Source organism: Phascolarctos cinereus, unplaced genomic scaffold, assembly GCF_003287225.1.
Source record: "Phascolarctos cinereus isolate Bilbo 61053 unplaced genomic scaffold, phaCin_HiC Scaffold_726;HRSCAF=1367, whole genome shotgun sequence".
In the NCBI taxonomy this organism is placed as follows: Eukaryota; Metazoa; Chordata; class Mammalia; order Diprotodontia; family Phascolarctidae; genus Phascolarctos; species Phascolarctos cinereus.
The window spans coordinates 288,072,456-288,099,227 of NW_027556098.1; the positions used below are offsets into that span (position 1 = coordinate 288,072,456).

General features: G+C 35.0%; 1 pseudogene; it reads right to left on the reverse strand.

The window, feature by feature from the left end:
* Nucleotides 1-5,462: 5,462 nt before the first annotated feature.
* LOC110201704 (L-lactate dehydrogenase A chain pseudogene) lies at nt 5,463-22,931 on the reverse strand (annotated as a pseudogene).
* Between the last annotated feature and the right edge of the window lie 3,841 nt (nt 22,932-26,772).

Here is a 26,772-nt window from a genome sequence, read left to right on the forward strand (position 1 = left end):
TGTGCTTTCCCCCAAACGCCTCCAAATACCTGTAAAAAATGGCTCTCAACAAATTCTAAAGCAGCAGAACCCACAAAAAGACAGAGCAAAGCAAATTTCCACCCCAAGACAACCTGGATTGTTTATCAGAAAGATATATCATTCCGGGCTGGTAGATAAGCACAGTGTGGCAAGGGCTCACAGGACACAGAGAACCTGAAGCAGGCTTCAGAAGTCTGAATCATGAGCAGCTGTGATGGTTTCCAGACTTCTCAACCCATGAACACCAAAGACAACTGAGAAGGTCAATGGGAGTCTGTTTCTGCAGTGCTGAGAGAGGAACACACGGTCTCATCTCCAGTTCCCGAAGAGTGAAGTCCAGGGGCGGTGGCTGCCTCCTGAGCTTCCGGCCCACAGAATGAGAGGGAATCCAGTGGCTGATCAGAGGGGCATTGCAGGGATCTCTTTCCCAGTGCTGAGGCAGGAATCTCTTGCTTTGCCCATGCTTGGATCTGGGTCACAGTTCTGGGCTGTGTTCCACAGGCAAGGAGGAACACTGGTATGTTTGACCCTGTGGTGGTATACAGAGGAAACCCTCCTCACAGTTACAGGAGAGAAAGGAGTGCTTGTGGTCACTAATAGACCAGAGAAAAAGCCAAGAAGGGTGTAAACACCTCACCCCTTATCATACCACCTTGGAAGAACTGAAAATTTACAGATCCCTTCAGGTATCTCTGAAAACAGCTGTACAAACCCCCAAAGCTTGGGACAGTATATTCTCCACATTGGAAGCAGACTCTTACCTTAACAAGGAGTTTAAAACTCAAGTAATTGGCCAGGATCATGAGCCAGCAGTGCAAAAAGAGTCAGACTATATTATCTTACTTTTGTGACAAAGAAGATCAAAATATACAACCAGAAGAAGACAACAAAGTCAAAGCTCCTACATTCTTGTAAGAAAAATATTAATCAGTCCTAGGCCTTGGAAGAGATCAAAAGCGATTTTGAGAAGCAAGTAAGAGAAGTAGAGGAAAAACTGGGAAGAGAAACGAGAGTGATGGAAGAAACTCATGAAAAACAAATCAACAACTTGATAAAGGAGACCCAGAAAAATACTGAAGAAAATAACACCTTAAAAAATAGCCTAACCAAAATTGCAAAAGATGGTCAAAAAGCCAATGAGGAGAAGAATAACCTCAAAAGCAAAATTGGCCAAATGGAAAAGGAAGTCCAAAAGCTTACTGAAGAAAATACTTCCTTAAAAATTAGAATAGAGCAATTGGAAGATAGTGACTTTATGAGAAATCACGACACAATAGAACAAATCCAAAAGAATGAAAACTTAAGAAAACAATGTGAAATATCTCATTGGAAAAACAACCGACCTGGAAAATAGATCCAGGAGAGAGAATTTAAAAATTGTTGGACTATCTGAAAGCCATGATCAAAAAAAGAGCCTAGACATCATCTTTCAAGAAATTATCAAGGAAAACTGCCCTGATATTTTAGAACCAGAGGGCAAAATAGAAATTGAAAGAATCCACTGATCTCCTCCTGAAAGAGATCCCCAAAGGAAAACTCCTAGGAATATTATAGCCAAATTCCAGAGTTCCCAGGTCAAGGAGAAAATATTACAAACTGCCAGCAAGAAACAATTCAAGTATTGTGGAAACACAATCAGGATAACACAAGATTTAGCAGCTTCTACATTAAAGGACTGCAGGGCATGGAATATAATATTCTGGAGGGCAAAGGAGATAGGATTACAACCAAGAATCACCTACCCAGCAAAACTGAGTATAATCCTTCAGGGGAAAAAATGGTCATTCAGTGAAATAGAGGACTTTCAAGCATTCTTGATGAAAAGACCAGAGCTGAATAGAAAATTTGACTTTCAAATATAAGACTCAAGTGGAACATGAAGAGGTAAACAGGAAAGAGAAATCATTAGAGACTTATTAAGGTTGAACTGTTTACATTCCTGCATGGAAAGATGATATTTATAACTCATGAGACTTTGTCAGTATTAGGGTAGTTGAGGAAAAAATATATATATATATATATATATATATATATATATATATAGATAGATATATAGATATATATATATATATATATGTATATATACATAGATAGCTAGATAAAGGAAGGTGAGTTGAAGTTTAAGGGGTCATATCTGGATAATAAAATTAAGGGATGAGAGAGGATTATACTAGGAGAAGAAGAAAGGAAGAGGTAGAAGTGGGGTAAATTATATCATAAAAAAAGCAGATAAGAAAAGGTTCTTACAGTGGAGGGGAAGAAGGGGAAGGTGAGAGGGAATGAGTGAATCTTATTCTCATAGGATTTGGCTGAAGGAGGGAATAACATAAACATTCATTTGGATATGGAAATCTGTCTTACCCTAGAGGAAAATAGGGGGAGAAGGGGACAAGAGAGCAGGGGGAAGATAGGGAGGAGGGCAGATTGGGAAAGGGGGTAATCAGAAGCAAATACTTCTGAGGAGGGACAGGGTCAAAAGGAAGAATAGAATAAATGGGGGTCAGGATAGGATTAAAAGAAATACTGTTAGTTTTTCACAACATGTCTACTATGGAAGTGTTTTGTATGTATAAACTATATTGAGTTGCTTGCCTTTTCAATGAGGGTGGGTGGGGAGGGAGGAAGGGAGAAAATTTGGAACCCAAAGTTTTAAAAACACATGTTTTAAAAAACATTTTCTCATGCAACTGGGAAATAAGAAATATAGGAAATGGGGTACAGAAGTCTATCCTGCCCTACAGGAAAATAAAGGGGAAGGGGATAAGAGAAGGGGGGGAGAGATAGAGGAGACGGCAGACTAGGGAATGGGGTATTCAGAATGCATGCCATCTTGGGGTGGGGGGAGGGACAAGAAGGGGAGAAAATTTGGAAGTAAAAATCTTGTGGAAATAAATGTTGAAAACTAAAAATAAATAAATTTAAATTTAAAAAAAAGAAAATTGCTAATCTGTCTTGTTGAAGAGTTTCAATAATGAGATTTTCCCCACATCAATGAATTCAAAGGCTTGCATTTCCCCTTGCTGCACCCCAAAAAATAAAATTTAATTTGTGGTTGATGAAGATAAGTCAAGGCTGTATTTTAATAATCATTTTACATATGGAGATACTGAGTCTCAGAAAGTTGAAAAGAGTCATCAGGCTACTTAATAACAAACCTCATTCATTCAGGTCCTCTAAATTCAATACTTTCTACTAATTTCACACTTTCTTGCTGTTTCATCAACCAGGCATTTAAAAAAAAAATATTGGTGGACTCTTGCATGTACTCATATACACTGTATCACAATTTCACCTTTGTGTTTAATACTAAGTATTTGTGAAATAGCTGATTAGAGTTGAGAATGAGGTCGATACTAATATAGTTGTTAAATTGAGTTGTGTTGAACTGAACTGGATTTCATAGAGCTGTATTAAATTGAACTGAATCTCATGGAGATAAAACCCAGTATCTTGGCTTAATTAGTGTTTTACTCCAGCCAACTATGGAGATATTTTTATTTCTCTTTAAAAAAATAATATCGTGTATAGAGTCTCAAACAGATTCCAGAGTTTCTGAAAAAGAATGAAAAGAATATGGACTATTATTCAGATCTTAATTTTGTGAGATAGAAGCCTAGACACAAACACATATGCCTTTTTTTTTAATTTGAGGACATGTTATTAGTATTGAAAGTATTCTGTCATTTATGAGTGAATGTGTGTGTGTGTGTGTGTGTGTGTGTGTGTGTATTTATGTATGTGTGTAATGTAACTCAATTTAATCTGGTACACCTTTGAAGTGAAGGGACTTGCAAGAAATAAAATTTATTCTCGCAGAAAGGATGAGGGGCACATGGGCTTGGAGAGGCTGAATGATTGATCAGATTGGAGTGGGCTGGGAAGAGATGAGCTCTAGAAGGTTCAAGTGATGATAATTTGAGAGGAGCAATGATAAATATTTGCCAGAGAGCCAGATTTGCCTCCATCTCTACCCACTGTACAGGCATGGTACATCCTGAGGCAGAGTCAAGAAGTAGGTACAATTGTTACTGACTTCCTGGCTGATTCAAATGTGATTATTTGCATATTCTTCCCCTTCTTTCTCTTACTAAGAGAACTAAAACACTTGATATGTGCTGTAAAGTTATATTTAGAGCAAAACTGAATGGTTCGAAATAATGATGACTAAGCTTGGCCTTAAAGAAAAGATTTGAGTAGATAATCTTAGCCCAATCCTTGCAGAAGTTGAGGTTAGACCATTGGATATGGCATATAGGATCATACTGTTTTATGTATTGATTAGTCTTGCTGAACTCCTTCTTATTTTCTCCTGTTTTCTTGTTCTAAATAAAAGATGGATCTCTGTGAGTGAAAGGGACACAGGAGTATATGTAGGTAACCTGCAAACAAAACTATCAGAAAAAAAAAAATAAAATAAAAATAAAATTATTTTTTAAATTTTTAGTAAGTACTAAAAGTATCTTCCATAAAATACTGATATTAGCAATTTCTATATGATGCTTCATTGATGTGAAGAGAAATCCAATGGAGGTCTGTGGAAAGAAGAGATAAATTAATACTTTTTGTTTAAGTTGAGTAGTAGACCGCAAAGAGCTTTCTTCTATTTTTCTTATCCCTGCACCCCACTACATTGGGATTCCTGAGATAAATGACAGAAGATCTTATTGAAATACTAATTAAACAAAACACCCATATGGTGGGTAAAGTTAGACATCAGGTTTGCCTTGAGGTGAAATCAGGCTAGAGAGTGAGGTGAAGGCCTGGTAACTACTCAGTTAAATTTCTTCACTGCCTTGTCCACATACATACACATGCAGAGAAACCTTTCTATAAAAGAAGTGAAGGGAGTCATTATACAACAGGTCTTGCCTTTTGTAAAGATATGTGACAGCCACGTGCCAAAGCTGAAGAACACCCAAGATGGAGTAGTTAGATTTCTTCTTACAGTGCCAACTTTCACAACCACCTGGCTACATAAATATGTATTTATTTATATGAGTGCATTTTATTTGTTTGTGGATGAGTGTATAGTGTGTTCTTCTCTGTCGTTTAGTTTCTCAGCAGATCTAACATAACCATTTTTTTTTTTTGTGAGGCAATTGGGGTTAAGTGACACGCCCAGAGTCACATAGCTAGTGAGTGTTATGTGTCTGAGGCCAAATCGGAACTCTGGACCTCCTGACTCCAGGGTCAGTGCTCTATCTACTGTACCACCTAGCTGCACAATGTGGTCGGAGTATCTAGAGTTAAGAAACCCAGATTCAACCCCTCTTACTTTTGTTATTAACTAATTATTGTAAGTCATTTAATTTCTTTGAGTTTCATTTTCAGCATTTAAAAAATAGGGATGACATTACTTCATCATTTAACCAACAGGTTTAGGTATAAAGCAATATCTAAATCTTGAAAGTCATATAAATATGAGCTATTATGGTGGTTATTTAGGCAGTTGGTTTTGTTGTGGAAGAGGTAGGTAGCACAGTGGATAGAGCACAAGGTTCACTTTCAACCACCTGTTTATGAACTTCTTTCCAATTCTCTGAATCAGAATTAGTTGCCAAAGCAGGATATAGATTCTTCAGAGAGACACCATCGACATTCACACCACTCCACACAGGAACACTGGAGTCTCCATGTTCCCCAAGGACCCATCCATGACAATTTGAAGAATGGACACCAAGTTTCTCTTCCATTAGGTAGCGGAAATGGGCAGAATCTAAATTGCAACCACTTCCAATAACAGGCTTCTTAGGAAAGCCACTTAGCTTCCAAGCCATGAATGTCAAAATATCCAGTGGATTGGAAACAATAAGCAGCTTGCAGTTGGGGCTATATTTAACAATATTGGGAATGATAAATTTAAAGATATTCACATTGCACTGGACCAAATTAAGACGACTTTCTCCCTCCTGTTGACATGCCCCAGCCATAACAACAACCAACATTGAGTTTGCAGTTACACTGTAGTTTTTGCCACAATCTTGGTATCTTGAGGAAAAGGCTGCCATGTTGGAGATTCATTATATCTCCCTTTAGTTTGTTTTCTATTACATCAACTAGGGTAAGTTCATCAGTCGAATCCTTCATTAAGATACTGATAGCACATGGCATGCCAACTGCACCAACCTCAACAACAGTGATCTTGTTTTGGGGAACCTGGTCTTCCTTTAGGACATTTACAATCAGCTAATCCTTGACAGTAGTTGCAATTTTTGGGGAGATCTGAGCTCGAACCAAGTTGCTGGTTAGGATGTGAAAGTTCTAGGTTGGATATGAGACTGCTGCTCTCAGACTCGTGCCAATACTACCTCTTTTGAATTGGTTAAGTTTGGGCCACAGCATCTGGCATCCCTTCTATGTTTCTTTTTTAAAAATTTTTAATTAATTAATTTATTTTTAGTTTGCAACAATCACTTTCATAAGGTTTTGAGTTTTAAATTTTCTCCCTCTCCTTCCCTGCCCCCTCTCCCCAAGATGGCATGCAATCTGATATAGGCTCTACATATACATTCCTACTGAGCATATTTTTGCATTAGTCATGTTGTAAAGAAGAATTAGAACCAATAGGAGGAGCCAGAAGAAAGAAGAAATAAAACAAAACAAAAGAAAAAAAATAAAAAGAGCAAATAGGATGCTTTGATCTTCATTCAAACTCCATAGTTCTTTCTCTGGATGTGGATAACATTTTCCATCATGATTCTTTTGGAGATGTCTTAGATCCTTGCATTGCTGAGGAGAGCTGACTCTATAAAAGTTATTCATCACACAATATGGCTGTAACTCTGTACGACGTTCTCCTGGTTCTGCTCACTTAACTCAGCATCAGTCCACACAAGTTTTTCCAGGTTTTTGTGAAATCTGCTTGCTCATCATTCCTTATAGCACAATAGTACTCCATTACATTCATATACCACAACTTGTTCGCCCATTGCCTAATTGATGGGCACCCCCTCAATTTCCAATTCTTTGCCACCACAAAAAGAGCTGCTATAAATATTTTTGTACATGTGGGTCATTTTTCCATTTGTATGATCTCTTTGAGATACAGCCCTAGAAGTGCTATTGCTGGGTCAAAGAGTATGCACATTTTTATACCCCGTAGTGCATAGTTCTAAATTGCTCTCCAGAATGTTTGGATCAATTCACAGCTCCACCAAACAATGCATTAGTGTTCCAATTTTCCCACATCTTCTCCAACATTTATTATTTTCCTGTTTTGTCATGTTAGCTAATCTGATATGTGTGATGTGGTACCTCAGAGTTATTTTGATTTGCATTTCTCTAATCAATAGTGATTTAGAGCATTTTTTCATATGACTATAGATGGCTTTAATTTCTTCATCTGAAAACTGCCTGTTCATATCCTTTGACTATTTATCAATTGGCTCCCCTTCTGTGTTGTTAATTCATATTCATCTTTCAGTCCAGCATGATCCCAAAATACTTTGTTAACTTTATGTATCAATTGTACATTGATCCCTATGGCTTCCAATGGCATGTAACATTGTTTTCTCCTGTAACATTCCAAGCTTAATGACATAATGCCTTATATTTTTATTTAGTATTCTTTTGAAAGCCTTATCTCTTTAATTAGATTGGGAGACCCTTCAGTATGTGGATTAGGTGTTATGTTATCCTTTTATCCCCTGCAGAGCTTAGTTCAATACTTTGCCCATAGTAAGAACTTAGTAAATTATTGTTGGAAAATTCTTGCTGTTTTTCCTACTTATCCTTAAAGGCAGACACAGAGTAGAAAATGTAATCTTAATTTCACTTTTTTCTTTTCATAATCCGGTAAGAGGAAATTTTTTTATATAAATATTTTAACAATTTGGATAAAAATCAACTTGGCTTTAGATGTAGTTTGCATGCTAACTGCCAGCCGCCTTATCCCAATTATCTTCGAATAGAATAATCACATATATGCTCCGTAGGCCTCTAGCAATAAAATCTTTATTCATGAACCTGGATCTAAGCAATCATATCAGGATAAAAAGATGGTGGGATACTACCTCATGCTCAAATGAATACAGTGTGGCAATGTCTGATGACCATATAAAATCAACAAATGAAATTGAAGCTGAAAAAATCTGAAGGATGCAGACAATAAAAGCGGATGTGGGAGAAGAGTGAACGGGAGTGCATCTTGTAACTCCTAAATCAAGCAAAAAACACTATCCATCTGATCAATTAATTGTTTTGTACTTGGCTTTATTGAATATAGCAAGTACTGTCTCTATGGGTCCCTTAGGAGAAGGGAAAGCATATAAATGCCTCTCAGACAATTCTCAACAAATATGCTGATTGCCAGCATACTAAACAGATTTTATATATTTATTCATGGAGCCAGTAAACAGTTGTAGTTCAAGTCTTCCCATTTTGGTTCTACTATAAAGTGAAAGAGTCTTTTCTATAGTTAGTCCTTAAGGACAATTCAAGTGTGTGTATTCACTATTATATGTCTCTGTGCATTTACATTATTAATTTGACATCCAGAAAATACTTAGTTTATTCTGCCAGTGTTTATAACTTAGTAAATGAAAGGGAATATATAGTTAAGAGCCTAATTTCTATGATTTTCTGAATGCGAAAATAGAACTAATATAATCAGAAATACATGAAAATTTAAAAATGAAGATATTTTCAAACTTTCTTGGCTCAATTAAATATGTAGATATTGATAGACACACTGACAGACAGACATACAGATAGATATTATTATTATTATTATTATTATTATTATTATTATTATTATTATTATTATTATTTCATTCTATTTTTTTTTTTTGCTGGGCAATAGGATTAAGTGACTTGCCCAGAGTCACACAGCTAGTAAGTGTCAAGTGTCTGAGGCAGAATTTGAACTCAGGTCCTCCTGATTCTAGAGCCAGTGCTCTATCTACTGTGCCACCTCGCTGCCCCATTTTATTTATTTATTATTATTTTTATAGATAAAATTAGATAGATAAATACATAGATACATAGAAAGATATAGATAAGGATGTATACATATAATATAAATGTATATATAACCATATGTGTTTGTGTATATATATGTATTTATATATGAAGGGTAGACACAAAACGTTCCTAATACATATGCACATGCATATGTGCTTATGTACAGAGATTCCTGACTTGCTCTCCTTACCCACATGAACAGTAGAAGGACATGTTTCCCGGCCAAACATATATATTTTCCTCTCAGAGTTCTAGGGATAGCCTGAAGTGTGATTCTTTTGTAATATAAACAACTCGATTCCTCATTTTGATGTGTCATCTCCAATGTTTACAATGAGATAAAGCACTCTAGGAATATTTAATCAATTGACATTAATTATATTTTGCAAAGGGATATTTATTGAGCAGATATAGAATGAAAAGTACATACCCCCACAACTGGTTGCTTTCAGTCACTAGAAAGAATCAAGTTAAAGTTTTATGAGGATACTACAATGCTTTTGTCCTACAGTATTCACTTCTGAATTTAGCATGGCCAATGGACAGATTAAATTCCTTGCTTATAGTACACAACATGTTGTCTTCATTATCAGTTTGCTACTTGGTTGGATCCTGGTTGCTTCTCAGTGCTTTGCTAGGAAATTGAAAGGCAGATCATAGCTGCACTGTGAGGGATGTATGCTCTTCTCTCCTATTTCTTGGAGTGTTACTCAGTTGGATATATGTATGTGTCCACAAACAAACATGCAAGTATAAAACATAAACATATTATATAATAATGCGTGTTAATGCATATTTATATGCATGTATTTAACAAACATATGCGTACATTATTATATAATCCTTTTCATAAATATATATACATGTATGGGATAGAATATTAGGAAAATTGGAACATTAGTATATATATGTATATATATATGTATGGGGGGAGAGAGAGAGAGAGAGAGAGAGAGAGAGAGAGAGAGAGAGAGAGAGAGAGAGAGAGAGAGAGAGAGATATGAAGAGATGAGAACTGGGTAATATCTGGATAACTTATCCCCTCAATCTTCAGGTTTTCCTACATACATTCTGATTGGAGGACTGTCCAAAGGTATTAGGTGTAGTGGTGATGGATGCTGCTACAGAGACAGAAAGATAACATCTAGTATAAAGGATAGTATATAAGAAGGAAAGGAGGGGTGCTGCTGTGAATGACAGGAGAGCTACCATTTGGTGATGGGATCTATGTTGTTGACACCTGTCTATCCAAGATGAAATGAGGATCATGGTTTCACTTTACACAGAGAGAAGGGAAAGCACAGTACGCCTTAAACATGTCAAATATGTGTATATGAAACCAAAGCAATACTCAAATGGCCAGAGGTTAAAAATTGATTTGTGCCTAATGAGGATAAGACATTTTTGCAGGATTCCCTACTGTCCCTCAATCAATGAAGAACTTTAAATTAAAAAAAAATAGAGTAAAAGATGTCATCGGCCAAACATATGGTAGAGAAGATGGGATATCAAACATCAAGATCAGGGGAAGATAAGTGGATAGCTGGGGTCCTACTTTGGTGTCCTTATGGTATTAAGAAAAAAAATCAAAGAAGACTAGAGACATGTTAGGTGAATCCCCAAAAAGAAGTTGTTTTATTTGTTTTTGTTTTCTAGTATATAGACAAGATTCCTACACAATCATTTGTTGTGGATAGGTTGCACTGCTCATAATTGGAAAGAACAGCCAAATTGATGAGATTCCAGATGTACATAGATAACATTGTCATTTCATACATTTCATTTTTCAAGAGACTATTTATTTCTACTAAATTACTTTATCTGTTACTGTGACAAATCACCATGGGATAGGCAACAAGTACTAGAATGATCCTGCTTTTATAAGCCTTAATCAAGGTATATAGCCAAAACAAACAAAAACTAAAATCAATGCTTAGTAACAACAGTTTAAATGACTATATTTAGCTACTTCTGGTCTAAAAGAATCTTTACTAGACCTAAATAAAAATAGAGTTTGAAAGGTTAAAAAAAAGTAATAAGACTCGAGATGCAATGGATGATATTGAAATTCAGCTTCCCTAGGCAAGTGCTTTCTATGCTTGATCCACTCACTGCAACAGTGTGTGTCAGAAGAGCTAGTAAAACAAACAAACAAAAAAATTCAGCTGCTAAATTTGTTTTCAGGCTGATGAGTTTGACTGAAATCCATATTAGGTCATCATAAATATATATATATATATATATATATATATATATATACACACACACACACACAGGCACACACATATATATATATATATATATATATATATATATATATATATATATGTGCGTGTGTGTGTGTGTGTGTTTATTTCTAATTGTGGATTTTTGCTACAAAAAACCAAATGAATCATCAGTGAAATATTAATTTAATCAGGTACCAACTTCTCTAGAAGAATCTGGAGTACTTTTTAATGTATTGGTTATTAAGCAATGTATCTATATGTACATATGTATATACATACACTAAAGTTTATTTATCTAGTTAGTTATTAAAGTTATACTTTTTGATGGGAAAACTTTTAAAAAATATATAATTGTGATTTATTAAAAGAGAAAGAAAAAAAGATGAGTAATCTACATTGTCTCTTGTCAAGTATGTGTCTTTTTATTCAATAGCATTGATTAACACAAGTTTCCAGTACATGCTGAAATTGTACTCTTAGAACAATTGCTGATTGTATCAATTTCTAATAAATAATGTTATCAATGAAGGCAGTTACTTTTTTAAATAATTATTAGTTAAAAGGAGTTCAAATTATTGCATACACTGAATGCACACATAATACAAATTTCAGTAACAGTGGAATGAAATACTTAAGGAATTGTTTTAACTTAGAGAGCTTGAATACTAATATTGTGCTGAAAAAATCAGGATGTAATTGGAGAGAAATCACAAAAATGAAATTCCTAACTTTAAATTATAGATATAAACAGAGAATCAAACATTATAGAATTATAGGTTCAGAGCTGCATGAGGCTACAGAAGCTGACTAGTCTAACACTCTAATTTCATAACAATATTTCTTAAAGGATCAGATAGCCAGAATCACCTCCTTCCCCTGATTTGTAGTTCTTTCCAGGTTGAGAAGAAATAAAATTGAGAGATCATCTCTGTTTCAGGGGTAGATTTTTGTTTGTTTGTTTGTTTATTTGTTTTTTTCCTTGAACTATTACAGGAGTGTTGCAGGCCTCTTGAGGAGAATGAGGAGAGAAGGGAGAGTTGGCAGTTTTCATAGGGCAGCAGCATGAAAGGAATGGCAGGTAATATATGTCACATCTGTAGTTCCTTCTGTCTGAACATGCAAGGTGACCTGTACCTAAATGGACAAGCTGAGAGTTACATTTGACTGTGAATTTCATCTCATTCCTTACTCAATATCAAGAGCTAAGTGGAAAACAAAACAAAACAAAACAAAACAATTCAGGCTTCACCATGCACCAGCTTTATTTCTTCTTGTGTTTTTCTTAAGTTATTTGAATAAAAAAGGCATTTGTTGGATTTAATAGTGTTCAGTTATTATGTTTCTGCCTGTTCCTTTGTGACAAAAGGGCACAACTGGAGCTATAAGGGAGAGAAGGATTTTTCCTAGTGTAAGAGTGAGAACTCAAATCCTTTCCCATTATTAGATTTCTGTTCTACAACTGGGGTTATAAGCACAAACTATGTCATAGCTACTATTTCAAGTGTAAAGTTACTGTGATTAGGACCTTATTTTATAAGTCTGCTTCATAATCCTGAGGCAAAGTTACATATTACTCTGGAAGCTTATGCTCCAGGAGGAAAAATGCTTTGTTGCAAATCCAATAGACGCTATTGGCAGAGGCAAGATGCAAACCTCGACACTCTGACTCCAAATTCAACAATTTCCATTGAAATACACTACCATTCCTTTTTTAAAAATGCCAAATGAACTTTAAAAATGCATGTATTTATTTATTTTTAGTTATCAACTTTCACTTCCATCAGATTTTGAATTCCAAATTTTCTCCCCATCACTCTCCTCCACCCCCAAGATGCCACGTAAATTAACAAAGGATCAACATATACATTCATATTAAACCTATTTTCATGTTAGTCATGTTGTAAAGAATTATAAACAATGGGAAAAACCTGAAAAAGAAGAACATAAAAAAGAGAGCAAATAACATGCTTCGTTCTGCATTCAGATAGATCTTTTTCTGGATGTGGACAGCATTTTCTATTGTGAGTCTTTTGGAGTTGTCTTAGATCTTTGCATTTCTGAGAGATAAGTCTATCAAAGATAGTCCTTACACGATGTGTGTATTATTTTGTTCTCCTGGGTCTCCTCATTTCACTTAGCATCAGTTCATCTAAATCTTTAGAGGTTTTTCTGACATCTCCCTGCTCATTGTTTCTTATAGCACAATAGTATTTCATTATACCCACATACCACAACTTGTTCAGCCATTCCCCAACTGATGGGTATCCACTCAATTTCAAATTCTTTGCCATCACAAAAAGAGCTACTATAAATATTATTTTTTACATGTGGGTCCATATCTGTTTTTGTGACTTTTTTAGGATACAGACCTAAAAGTGCTTTTGCTGGGTCAAAGAGTATGCACAGTTTTATAGTCCTTTGTGTATAATTCCAAATTGCTCCCCAGAATGGTTGAGTCAGTTCACAACTCCACCAACAATGCATTAGAGTTCTAATTTTACTACATCTTCTCCAGCACTTATTATTTTCCTGTTTCATGTTAGTCAATCTGACAGGTGTAATGTGGGATCTCAGAGTTGTTTTGACTTGCATTTCTCTTATCAATAGTGATTTAGAGTGTTTTTTTTTCATATTAGATAGCTTTAACTTCTTCATCTGAAAACTGCCTGTTCACCACAAAATGAAATTTTGAAAAAAGACAAAATGAGGTATAAGAGATTTGCTCACTATTGTATATGACATGAGATTATTTTGCTATTTGATTATCTCTTTTGCACTGTTTTTTTAATTGATAAAATATCTTGTTATCAAAGATGGGGAAAGGGATGGCAGGATAGCACAGTTATTTGCTTGCCTTGTAATTAACTAACTATTGATTTCAAACTATTTGCAACTATTTAACTATTGATATCAACTAACCATTGATTTCCTCTTAAAATAGAGAATGTTACTTTGAATTTGTGAATTACACTTGCTCTAATTGTATTAGATCTATTATCACTGAGAGTATGAAAATATTTAGCAGAATCTATAAACTTCTGTCTTTTTTGAACAAATTTTAGCAAATAGTAAAGTGAATAATTTTGGCAAATAATGAAGTGTTAAAAAGAATTATTTTCCCTCATATTTTCAATATTCCTTCTTGGTCAACTTCACCTTAAGCCAAACTGCTGAATCAGTGCCCCACTCTGTGCCTACTCAGTTATGAAATATTAATCTAAGCATATGCTCTCAAGGGACCAGTGCAATGAAATATATATACTTTTTGCCTTTTATACCTTTGGAATAATGTGACAATTTTTTTTCCATATTCATCAGATGCCACTTTACTTGTTTCCTGTCATTCAGCTCAATTTCATCTAACTTCAATAATTTTTTTTTTTCAAAATTACATTCTACATGCATTTTGGAGAAAAGTCCCCTTGGTAGAAAATTTTCTATTTGACCAAATCCCTACTGCATACTTACCAACCTTACCCAATAGCTTCTAACATTTGATTTTTTTTAGCATGCTTCTTCAATATATTGCCTCATACATTTTACCCACCCTCTTATTTCATGTGTATTTTAATATCTATTTTAAGTTTACCTAGGATTTCCCAAGGGCAAAAACTGAAGGAACATGCATATCTATTCTTACTTGATACCTATATTTAAAAATAGTACAAAATACTATGGAAGATGATTGCCCCACAGACAGGTCAGAATTATTTGACAATCAATGATATATCTGACTTACAATAGATCACTGTAATGATTGTATCTCTAGTTAGGTCACATGGATTTATTGGGAACAAAAGTTTCAGTGAATTTCTTTAATTTGCACTTTGGCCTGGTTTATCTGGCCTCTTTATACGTAACTGAAATCTGTCTATTAAGAGCAGCTTTGAATTTCTCTATTAATTGCACATTTTCACTTCTACCTACATTTAAATACTTACGAAGAAAATCTCATTGAGTGAGGCATAGGCATTTGAGAAAATGTGAAGTTTAAACAAGAGTGTCAGCCTTAGTAGCTCTTATAATCTATCATTGAAGTAGAATGTAGACACAAATAAATTATAACACAATATGCTACAAAATAACAGATTTGGAAGGATGCATGCAAAATATCCTGTGAAGAAAGAAGGGTTCAAATGCAAATATAGCTATGTAATAAGAAATAACAAAAGGATCAGTTTTAGAGGAAGTTGAGAAGACTTGACTGAAGTGATAAAGAGTAAAGCGTGCAGAAAAAAAAGAGTCATTTATCCAATAAAAATATTTTGGGGGAAAAAATTGACTGTCTTAAAGACTCATTAATGCAATAATTAACAATGATTCCAGATCACTGGTGGGGCAATGGACCTAGATAAAGACTAAAATGATTATGACCAATGTAGGAATGTATTTTGCTTGATTATGCATATTTGTGATAAGAGCTTTGTTTTATGGGCAGCAGGCAAAGAACTAATACACAAGAAGAGAATAAAGATTTAATGGTGGGGGCAGCTGGGTGGCACAATAGATAGAGCACCGGCCATGAAGTCAGGAGGACCTGAGTCTAAATCTGGCCTCAGATCAAACACTTAACACTTATTAGCTGTGTGACCCTGGGCAAGTCACTTAACCCCAATTGCTTAAAAAAGATATTTTGGGGCAGCTAGGTGGCACAGTGGATAGAGTACCGTTCCTGAAGGCAGGAGGACCTGAGTTCAAATCTGGCCTCAGACACATAACACTTACTAGCTGTGTGACCTTGGGCAAGTCACTTAACCCCACTGACTAACCAAAAAAAAAAAAAGGGAAGATTTAATGGTGGGGGGAATGATTGAGGTTGCAATGTGTTGCAGAAGAGAGGGCAAGTTGGGATGAAAAATACCTACAGAGGGCTTGTGTTTGGTAAGAATGATCATTTCATTATCAGAAACCAGAGTAAAGGAGAAACAAAAAACAGGAGTAAATAATGTCAAAAAATTTGGGACAAAGAAGAGAGAGGGCTTGAATTAAATGGCTTATTAATATAATCCCTTTCTTGAATCACCTACTTTCTTTGAAAATTGAAAAAAAAATGTCAGGCTGGGTTCTCAGTTTCAGTGTATTCTGAGATTTAGCAATAATATAATTCTTATGTTACTGTGACCTTTTTCTTTTTAAATATTCATCCTATTACTTGCTCTTGTTCAATCTTGTGTACATTTTTTAAAAAAGTCTATTTCGACAACCAAAGGCATACTAGTTTCTTTGGACAATCCTCATTTTTCCTCCTTACTGGAATGGTTTACTTCTGCATCTTCACAATTCCTTTATAAGATTTCCTGATGTCTTCTGGGCTGACATTTCCCTGGATAGTTACTTTGTGTATGTTACTGATCTTTCCTCTAAACCTTTAATATTCACTTTCCAAAAAAATTGAGGTGCATGTCACACTATTCATCTTTCTTCTCCTATATAACAAATTAAGTCCCATAGGGTAAAAAAATAATCTGATTCCACATGTAATGTTAATGATGTAAGTGTGAGATGATGTGAGAAATGTTATGATGCTGAGGATAAACAACAATTGTCCCAATTTACAAAAAAAAAAAATGAGGAGGAGTGAATTCCTAAAACCTTGGACCTGTCATATTAACATTGACTCCAAAAAATTCCAAAAAAAAAAAAAATACTAGAGAGCTGTTTTTGTTGTTGAATCATTGAGTCATGTCAAACTTCTTGCAACCACATGTACCATAATGTCCATGGGATTATCCTGGCAAAGACACTGGAGTGGATTGTCATTTGCTCCTCCATTGGATTAAAACAAATAGAGTTTAAATGATTCAAGTCTTCCTGCCTCTAAGCCCACCATTCTAGCCACTGAACGACCTAGCTGTTTCCTAATTAAAGAGCTAGTTTTAAGTACTTTAAGTTCTTAGAACTATGTGCCATACACTGTGCTAACTCTGGGGATGCAAAAAGAGAAAAAAGACAGTCCCTACTCCTTGAGGAGCTTACAATCTTATGGGCGATAAAACATGCAAATAAATAAATTCACACATACACACACACACACACACACACACACATAACTGATTTAAGTACTTTAGAAAGGTAATGATTTTTTTTTGTGTGTGTGTGAGGCAGTTGGGTTTAAGTGACTTGCCCAGAGTCACACAACTAGTGAGTGTTATATGTCTGAGGCCTAACTCCAAGGCTGGTGCTCTATCCACTGTGCCACTTAGCTGCTCCAAGGTAATGACTTTCTGAAACAGGATTACTAAAACTGCATTTCCTTTCTTGACAGTATTACTAAACTTATAGTTAAGGGGAAACATGATATAGATGGTGTTCCTGGAATTCAGTAAGACATTTGAAAAAAGTTTTAGCATATTACAGTCAAACATGCTACTATTACTACTGTTATTACCTAATAATTGTATTTGTATCACTTTAAGATTTGTAAAGTAGTTTATAAATGTTATCTCCTTTGTGCCTTCATATTAAACATGGGAGGCAGGTGCTATTATTATCCACATTTTATATATGAGGAAACTGAATCAGAGAGAGGCCAAGTAGAGTCAGCTAAGTGGTACAGTGGTTAGAGCATGGGACCTGGAATCAAGAAAACTTGTATTCAAATTTATTCTCAAACACTTACTAGCTGTGTGATCCTTAGTAAGTCACTTAGTAAGTCACTCTTACTAAGATTCCTAATCTATAAAATGGAATAATAATAGGACCTACCTCCCAGGGTTATTGTAAGAATCAAATGAAATAATATTTCCAAGCCATAAAGAACTATATGAATCCTAGCTATTATGATAAGTAGTAATAGTAACAATTAATCAATGATTAAATATTTATTAAATATTAATAAATATTAAGCAATGCACTGTGCCAAATCTGGGGATACAAAAAGAGAAAAAAGAATGTCTTTCTTCCTTGAGGAGCTTAAAATCTAATGGGAGAGAAAACGTGCCAATAAATTTATACGAAGCAAGATATAGATATATATGTGTGTATACACATATATATATATATATATATATATACATATATATACACATATATATGTATATATATATGTGTGTATACACACACATACATATATATACCTATATATGTATGTATATACATATATGATAAATAGGAAATAATTAATAGAGACAAGCATTAGAAATAAGAGAAGTTGGGAAAGGCTTCCTGTAAAAGATGGAATTTTAGTTGGGATTTGAAGGAAGTCAGCGAGCTTAGTCAGGAGATTTGAGAAGGAAGAGATTTCCAGGCATGAAAGATAGCCAGAGAAAATATCCAGAGAAAAGAAATGGACTGTCTTATTCATGGAACAGCCAGAAAGCCAGTGCCACTTGATCAAGGACTTAGATGGAAGGGAATAGGGTATAAAAAGACAGGTAAAACAGGAAGGGGTTAAGTTATTAGGAGCTTTGAAAGATAAACAGAATGTTTTACAATTAGCCCTGGAGTCAATAGGGAGCCACTGAGGTCTACTGAATAAGAGAATGGAATAGTTTAGAATAGTCACATTGGTAGCTGAATGGCAGATGGGTTGGAGTAAGGAGAGTTTTGAGGCAGGAAGATCCACCAGCAAGTATTAACTAATGCAGGCTTGAGGTGATAAGGACCTGTACTAAAGAGGTGGCAATGTCAGAAGAGAAAAGAGGGTGTATAGGAGAGCTGCTGGCAAGGTGAGATTGACAGGCCTTGGCAAGACTGAATATGAGGGGTAAAAGTGAGGAATAAAATAAACCTTCTAGATTGCAAGACTAAGGGACTGGGAAGATAGTATTCTCCTCTACAGTATTAGAGAAAAAAGAAGGAAGGTTCAGGGGGAAGATAATGTGTTCAGTTTTGGACATGTTTAATAATAACAATGATAGTATTAAGTATATAAATGGATTGATGGATAAACTGATAGATAATGTTAATAGAACAATTGTATTACCCCCAGTCATATTGCTATCAAGTGTCTGAGGCTGCATTGTAGCATCTTTTTGTCTTACTCCAGGTCCGACATTATAGACATAACAACACTAGCTGCCTTTATTTACTATCTAATTTGTACTGATCATTTAACCTCTGTGAGTTAGCAGTGTCTTTGTTTGCAAATTGCTGTGGTTGGTGAAATCATTCCTGTGTTCCCTTCTAGAGCTCAAAGTCCTATTCTTCCAGTATTGAGAGAAGTGTGTGGGTACATTATATTGAATAGAGGATAGAATTATTAATTGATTCCAAAGGCTCGTGACTAAAGATGCAAGTCAAGCTATAGGGAGATCCTTATTAGCATGGCACAAGTGCTGTCTTAGACCATAGTCTTTCAACATTTTTTTTCCCTTAGTACTATGAACAATTGGATTAAAACTACAATCCTAATTAATTTTTTTCATCTAAAGAAAAAAGTAAACTTTAGATACATTAGTGATTTTTTTAATATTGTTATAAATATTTTGTGTAAATCACTTTTATTTAGTAGGATGCTGTACCACTAAAAGAAGGTTGAAAGTGAAAAACATAATTCTCTTGGGTTTCGTCACTAACTTCCTTTGCCACTGTGTACAAATATTTAAACACTTCAGTCTGGATGATAATATTATGTCACAGACCTCCAAAAGATAAATGGGTCCTCAGCTAAACTGAACAATAAGTTTTAGTAGCAACAATATTCATAACTGCAGCAACTGATATTTACAGAGTATTTTAAAAGTTTTGAAAATGTTTTACATGTTTATTGTCTCATTTGAGACATACAAACTCTGAGTTAGGGACTGTTATGAATCCCATCTGATCAATAATCAAACAGAGACTTAGGGTAATACTCATCACTTGGGAGTGGGGGGTAATTGAAGATTGGGAGGTTAGTAGAACAGACCCAGCATGTCATTGTGGTAAGAAATTCCTGGTATGCATATTCCCTCCACTATCGCAGGTCAGCCAGTAACTCCTTTCCAACTTAGAGGAATGGGATTTTTTTTTTAATAAAAATATTAAAATAGTATGTAAACAAAATTTTTGCAAGAGAAAAGGACAAAAACCTAAGGGTCTTACAATGTTTCTTTTCCCCTTTTCTTTAATCTCTTGAGGATATAGACCTAGTATTGATATTGCTGGTTTAAAGGATATAAAAAGATTATAGCTCTTTCAGCAGAGCTCCACATTATTTTCTAGGATGGTTGTACTAGTTCACAACTCCACCAATCTCTTTTATTAGTGTCCCAAACATTTGTAATTTCTTCTTCTATAATGTTACCCAATCTGAGAGATGACAGTTGGTATCTTATAGTTGTTTTCAGTTGCATTTCTGTAATGAATAGTGTTTTGGTGCATTTTTCCATCTGACTATTGGTAGCTTTGATTTCTTCTTCTGACAACTGTTCTGACAACTTATCAACTGAGGGATGACTTTTTTAAATTATTTTATTTATTTTTAGTTTTCAACATTCACTTCCACAAGATTTTGAGTTATAAATTTTCTCCACATCTCATCCTTCTTCCACCCCAAGATGGCATGGATTCTGAATACCCCTTCCCTTTATTTCCTCTCCCTTCTATCTCTACCCCACTTCTCTTAACCCCTTCCCCTTCAATTTTCCTGTAGGGCAGGATAGATTTCCATACCCCATTGAGTGGGTATGTTATTCTCTCCTTAAGCCAAATCTGATGAGAATAAGATTCACTCATTCCCTCTCACCTTCCCCCATTTCCCTTCCACTACAAAAGCCTTTTCTTGTCATTTTATGTGAGATAATTTACCCCATTCTACTTCTCCCTTTCTCCTTCTTTCCATATAATCCTCTCTCACGCATTAATTTTATTCTCCAGATATCAGCCCTTCATCTTCAACTCACCTTGTGCCCTGCATCTATCTATCTATCTATCTATCTATCTATCTATCTATCTATCTATCTATCTATCTATCTATCCATCTATCATCTATTTGTATACATACATATATTTTTTTCCTTTCAAATACTCTAATACTGACAAAGGACTCATGAGTTACAAATATCATCTTTCCATGCAGAATGTAAACAGTTCAACCTTAATGAGTCTCTTATGATTTCTCTTTCCTGTTTGGCTCTTCATGTTTTTCTTGAGTCTTGTATCTGAAAGTCAAATTTTCTATTCAGTTCTGGTCTTTTCATCAAGAATGCTTGAATGTAGTCTATTTCACTGAATTTCTGTTTTTTTCCCAAGGAGGATTATGCTCAGTTTTGCTGGGTAGGTGATTCTTGGTTGTAATCCTATCTCCTTTGCCTTATGGATTATTATATTCCAAGCCCCTCAGTCCCTTAATGTATAAGCTGCTAAATCTTGTGTTATCCTGATTGTATTTCCACAATACAATCAATTCCCACAATTGTTTCTTTCTGGCTGCTTGTGATATCTTCTCCTTTACCTGGGAACTCTGGAATTTGGCTACAATATTCCTAGGAGTTTTCCTTTGGGGACGTCTTTCAGAAGGTGATCAGTGGATTCTTTCAATTTATATTTTGCCCTCTGGTTCAGTGCAGTTCAGGACAGTTTCCTTGACAATTCCTTGAAAGATGATTTCTAGGCTCTTTTTTTGATCATGGCTTTCAGATAGTGCAATAATTTTTAAATTGTCTCTCCTAGATATATTTTCCAGGTCAGTTGTTTTTCCAGTGAGATATTTTACATTGTTTCCTATTTTCTCATTCTTTTGGTTTTGTTTTACAATTTCTTAATTTCACGTAAAGTCACTAGCTTCCATTTGCTCCACTCTAATTTTTAAGGATGCATTTCCTTCAGTGAGCTTTTGGACTTCCTTTTCCATTTGGCCAGTTCTATTTTATAGGTATTTATTTTCTTTGATAAATTTCTGTATATCTTTTTTCCATGCTATTGACTCTTTTCCCATGCTTCTCTTACAGTACTCTCAATTTTCCCCATTTTTTCTTCTACTTCTCTAACTTTCTTTTTAAAATCCTTTTAAAACTCTTCCAGGAATTCTTTTTGGGCCTGAGGGCAAATTATATTTTTCTTTGAGTCTTCACATTGATTCTTTTGTTTTCTTCTAACTTTGTGCTTTGATGCAGTCTGTCACTATAATAACTCACCATAGTCAAGTTCTGTTGTTTTTGGGGTTTTTTTTGTTTGTTGTTTTTTCTCATTTTTTCGGTCTTTCATGACCTGATATTTTTACGTGAGTTAGGCTCTGGTCCTGCACTTTCTCAAACTTTTTGTGCTGGGGCTCTGAGTAGTAACTCTCTTTTCCTGGGCTTCAGACCCTAGCCGTTTGCTTTCACTGAAGAGTAAGCTTCCCTTCTGGCTTGTGCTGTGGATGGAGCCTTCCTATTGGCCCCTTCCTGAGTGTGAGGTTTTCTGCTGGTCTGCCTCAGGTGTGGGATCTTGTTGCTGAGTTGCTGTGGAAACAAAATTTTTCTGCTGGCCGGTCCTGGAGGAGAGATCTCATTGCTGGTTGGCCCCAGGTGTGCAACTTTGCTGCTGTGTTTCTATAGAAACATGACCTTGCAATTGACAGGCCACAGGGTCACACTATTGGTCAGCAATGGGGTCAGGGCCTTGCTGATGGTTTGTGATGGTGTTGCTGGGGTTGGGCCTTGCTATGCTGCTGGATCTGTTCATTTGCCTTGGGAATGCTGGTTTGCAGGAGAGTGAGGGCTCCTTGGTGGACTGCCCCAGGTTGTGAGCCTTGCTACAGGCCCCCTGCTGTGAAGCTGGCTGCTGCTGCTCTGAAATCTTGCTCCCCTTCCACCCCATTGAGACAGAACTTTCCTGCCCTTCTGGTAATCTACTTCCCTGCCCTAGATGAATTCTGAGGCAGTTTTCAAGTTGTTTGGGGGGAATGTGGGAGGCCTTCAGAAAGTTCCTTCCTCACTCCATTATCTTGGCCCTCGAAGTCCCAATATATTTTGATTTAACATTATAAGCATGAAACTAATTATTCCTACTTGGTAATAAGTCTCCTGTAACCAAGGTAAACAGTTAAGGATTGGGTGTGTCAGCTCCTTGAAATCAAGAGGTTTTTTTTTTTCTTTGTACCCCCAGCCCTTAGCATTGTGCATGTATTATAGTCCTTGCTTAGCCAATGTTTGTTGATTGATTGATTGACTGATGATCTAGTACTAAGATTGTTTTAGAATAAAGAGGCAGAACTAATAACGAATAAGTAATTAATGTGCTGTGGTTATTTTGTCAAGCCACATAATGGAGGTGCGGAATAATACACATACTTCTGCTTTTCACTGAGGCATCACTAATCTAAATGAAGGTTAATGCTGTATGCTTCTTTGCATGTGAGACACAAATGTTAAGGGGCGGTATTTTATTTCAAACCTAATAGATGGTTACTTGCAATAGATAGAGATTACTGGAAAAATGGCAATGTCATTGAAAGTACTCCCTAAACCCAGTAAGCACAGTTTTGTTGTTTTCTCTATATTTGTCATTTTTCAAGATAACTAAATGGGAGCCTTTTTTTTTTAAAAAAAGGAGTAGCTCTTTGCCACAAAGAAATGCAAATATCTGCATAATTCATTCTGAAAGCCTCATCATTAGTCTCCATATTTTTAGCATTTGTTCTTACAGAATGAAATCTCTCTTTATCTCTGTAAAAGAAAAAGTCTCCCAATACTTATCCTCCACTTGCATTTGTAGCAGTATCTTTCACATCACCTACTTTAATTGTTAAAGCTCATGGAAAATAACAACTGGGACTGAGTATAAATATTTTATAAGCTTGATTTAAGTCCTGTCTTTTTCAATAGTCAATAGTTTCTCGATGTGGTTGTAAGAAAAAGGCGAGGGTCATTGCTTGCTGAAAAACACAGTTGACTTTTATATTGTCAAAATACATTTTTTTTTTTTGCAGAGATCATTAACTTTCTATTTTAGCATGAATGGACTTGTGAAACTTTCAGCCACCATGATAGTACTCCTGTTGATTCCCAAGAGACGCTTAGGTAAAATTAGATTCAAAAGGCCACCAATCAAATATAATTACATTGATATGTGTACATGTACATAACACACACACATGTATATATGTAATATATATACATATATAACATATATGTATATATGTAATATATAATACATATATATGTATTATATGTAATATATATACATATATAACATATATGTATATATGTAATATATATAATACATATATATGTATGTGTACATAACACACGAGTATGTATGTATATATGTATGTATGTATGTGTGCATATACACAGCAGTGAGAACCCAGTTTGTTTTCTGTTTTTATTCAGCTCTTTAAAATGTGATTGTTTCCCTTCTGTGACCCTGGGCATTTAGGTCTTTAAGTAGGATTTGTCGAATGAAAAAAGAAAAGGAAGGAGTTGAGCATGAAATAAACAATGAAAATGAGAAGAACCTGTGGCCCAAAGGTTTGTTCTGAATCTCATTATATATATATACATACACATATATGTATGTATGTGTATGTGTGTATATATGTATATACATACATATACACATTATGTGGGTGGATTGTATGTAGGTATATATATGTGTGTTTGTGTGTTGTGTGTGTGTGTGTGTGTATACTTGCCGTAACAAAGAGAATCAATTCTACTGACTTGGTGAACACTCCTTGAAACTTTTGTTATTTAATGAAAAATGACTTCCAAACTGGTAACAGGGCATGATTTATAGTCCATTGAGTTTGGAAGTGTAGTTCTGTGCCCAACTTATTATCTGCAGGTTGACTAAAAGACTAGTAAATTCATAGGGGAATACACACACATGTGCTATGCTACTTTGTTTAATACCTTGATTAGTATTTCTACTATTATGCTTAATACTTCCATTACATGGTATTCTAGATATTTTATCATTTCAGTTGCTTTTCCTAATAACGGTATTATCAAGTTGATCTTTTGACTTTGGGCTGTTTTATTGTAGTTGTCTTCATTTTGGAACAGTTCTTCCAATTGTGATTGCAACAATATGATTGTAAGAATTTTATTAATACTCTAAATCATGTTGCTTACATATTTCTCTAAAAATATAGATGTATGTAGAAAAAAAATCCACGGATAGAATACATTCTTTATTTTTTACTAAAATACCAGATATTTGAAATATACTATTCATTCAGCAAGTATTTATTAATCAATTACTCTACAAGAAGGAAGCACTGGGCTAACACGAATCAAAGGGCTCCCATTATGAACCATTACTCTCTGTCTCTCTCTGTCTCTCTCTCTCTGTCTCTCTCTCTGTCTCTCTGTCTCTCTCTCTCTCTCTCTCTCTCTCTCTCTCTCTCTCTCTCTGATAAGCCTTTTTTTCTGCAGATAGTGATATTAAATTTCAAACTTACGGTGATGAAAAATTTAAATCATTTTGTACTTGACAGCAGCATTTTTCTTCATCAATACCTATTGTGAATATCTTGTCTGATTTAGAGGGTAAAAATAGAAAAGTATTTGTTTGTATACCTTTGATTCCTTTAGCTCTGTTTCACTCTCTTAAGTTTTTAGCAACCTACATGAACAGCTATGATTTTACATATGGTTTGTGTAAGCGTGTACCTTTATTTCAATAGGTACTCATCAAGTTGTCCATACATTAAATTCAGTAGATAAAAAGTTGTACAAAATGTAGTCCCTGCTCTCACCAAATTCCACCTGAGCCAAGACATTTTGTAATACTTTAAATAGTCTACACAACTGATACCAGCCCAGAATCATCCAGTAATCCAAAGTCTAGCATATGCAAGTCCATACAGTTTGATCTCTGTTACAAATTCTCCTTATATGCCCTTCATCTCTCCTTTCACCAGAATCTCATATTTGAAACATTGTTCCTATAGAATTAACCATTATCGATCCCCATGAAAACTATTTTACCTAATGTATTTTCACATAATCAATAATGGCTTTGAGTGGAAGTATGCTGGTATTCAGTTTAAATCTTCCAGCAAAATTATCATCGTGGCTTCCATTGTATTTTAGCTGAGTGTTCTCGGCTATATAATAATATAACAATAGTAGTTACAATAATTATTATTATCTAGAATTTATACAGTATCTACTATGGGTCAGGTATTATGTTAAATACTTTAAAATACTTTCTCATTTCATCATTACAACAATCCTAAAAAGTAGGTGTTATTATTATCCCCATTTACAGTTTAGGAAACTAAGGCAATGAGAAGTTAAATAACTTGCCGAGGGTCACACAGCTCTTGAGTGTTTGTGGCTAGATTTGAAATCAGGCCTTCCTGATATCAGGCCTAGCACTCTATCTACTGCAACACTTGGACTCCCTTTACATGTAAAAGTGACTGTAAGACTTTTAAATAAATATATTGGTCATATTAAAACAAAAAGACTAATAAATCTATCTCTCAACAATCAAGTCCCAGATTTGCTCCAACAAGTATACATTATTTCTTTGACTTCTCTGTTACACGTACTCTCCTAGTCCCCTTGCCTTTTTATCTGTTCCTTCTATATTACCCTATTTCCTCTAACTCCCGTAGTATAGGCATCATCTAAGATTTTCCTACTTTTTTTTTTCTTGTTCATCTTTTTTTCTCTAAAACTTCACTTTTGATGTGCTTACCTACTCT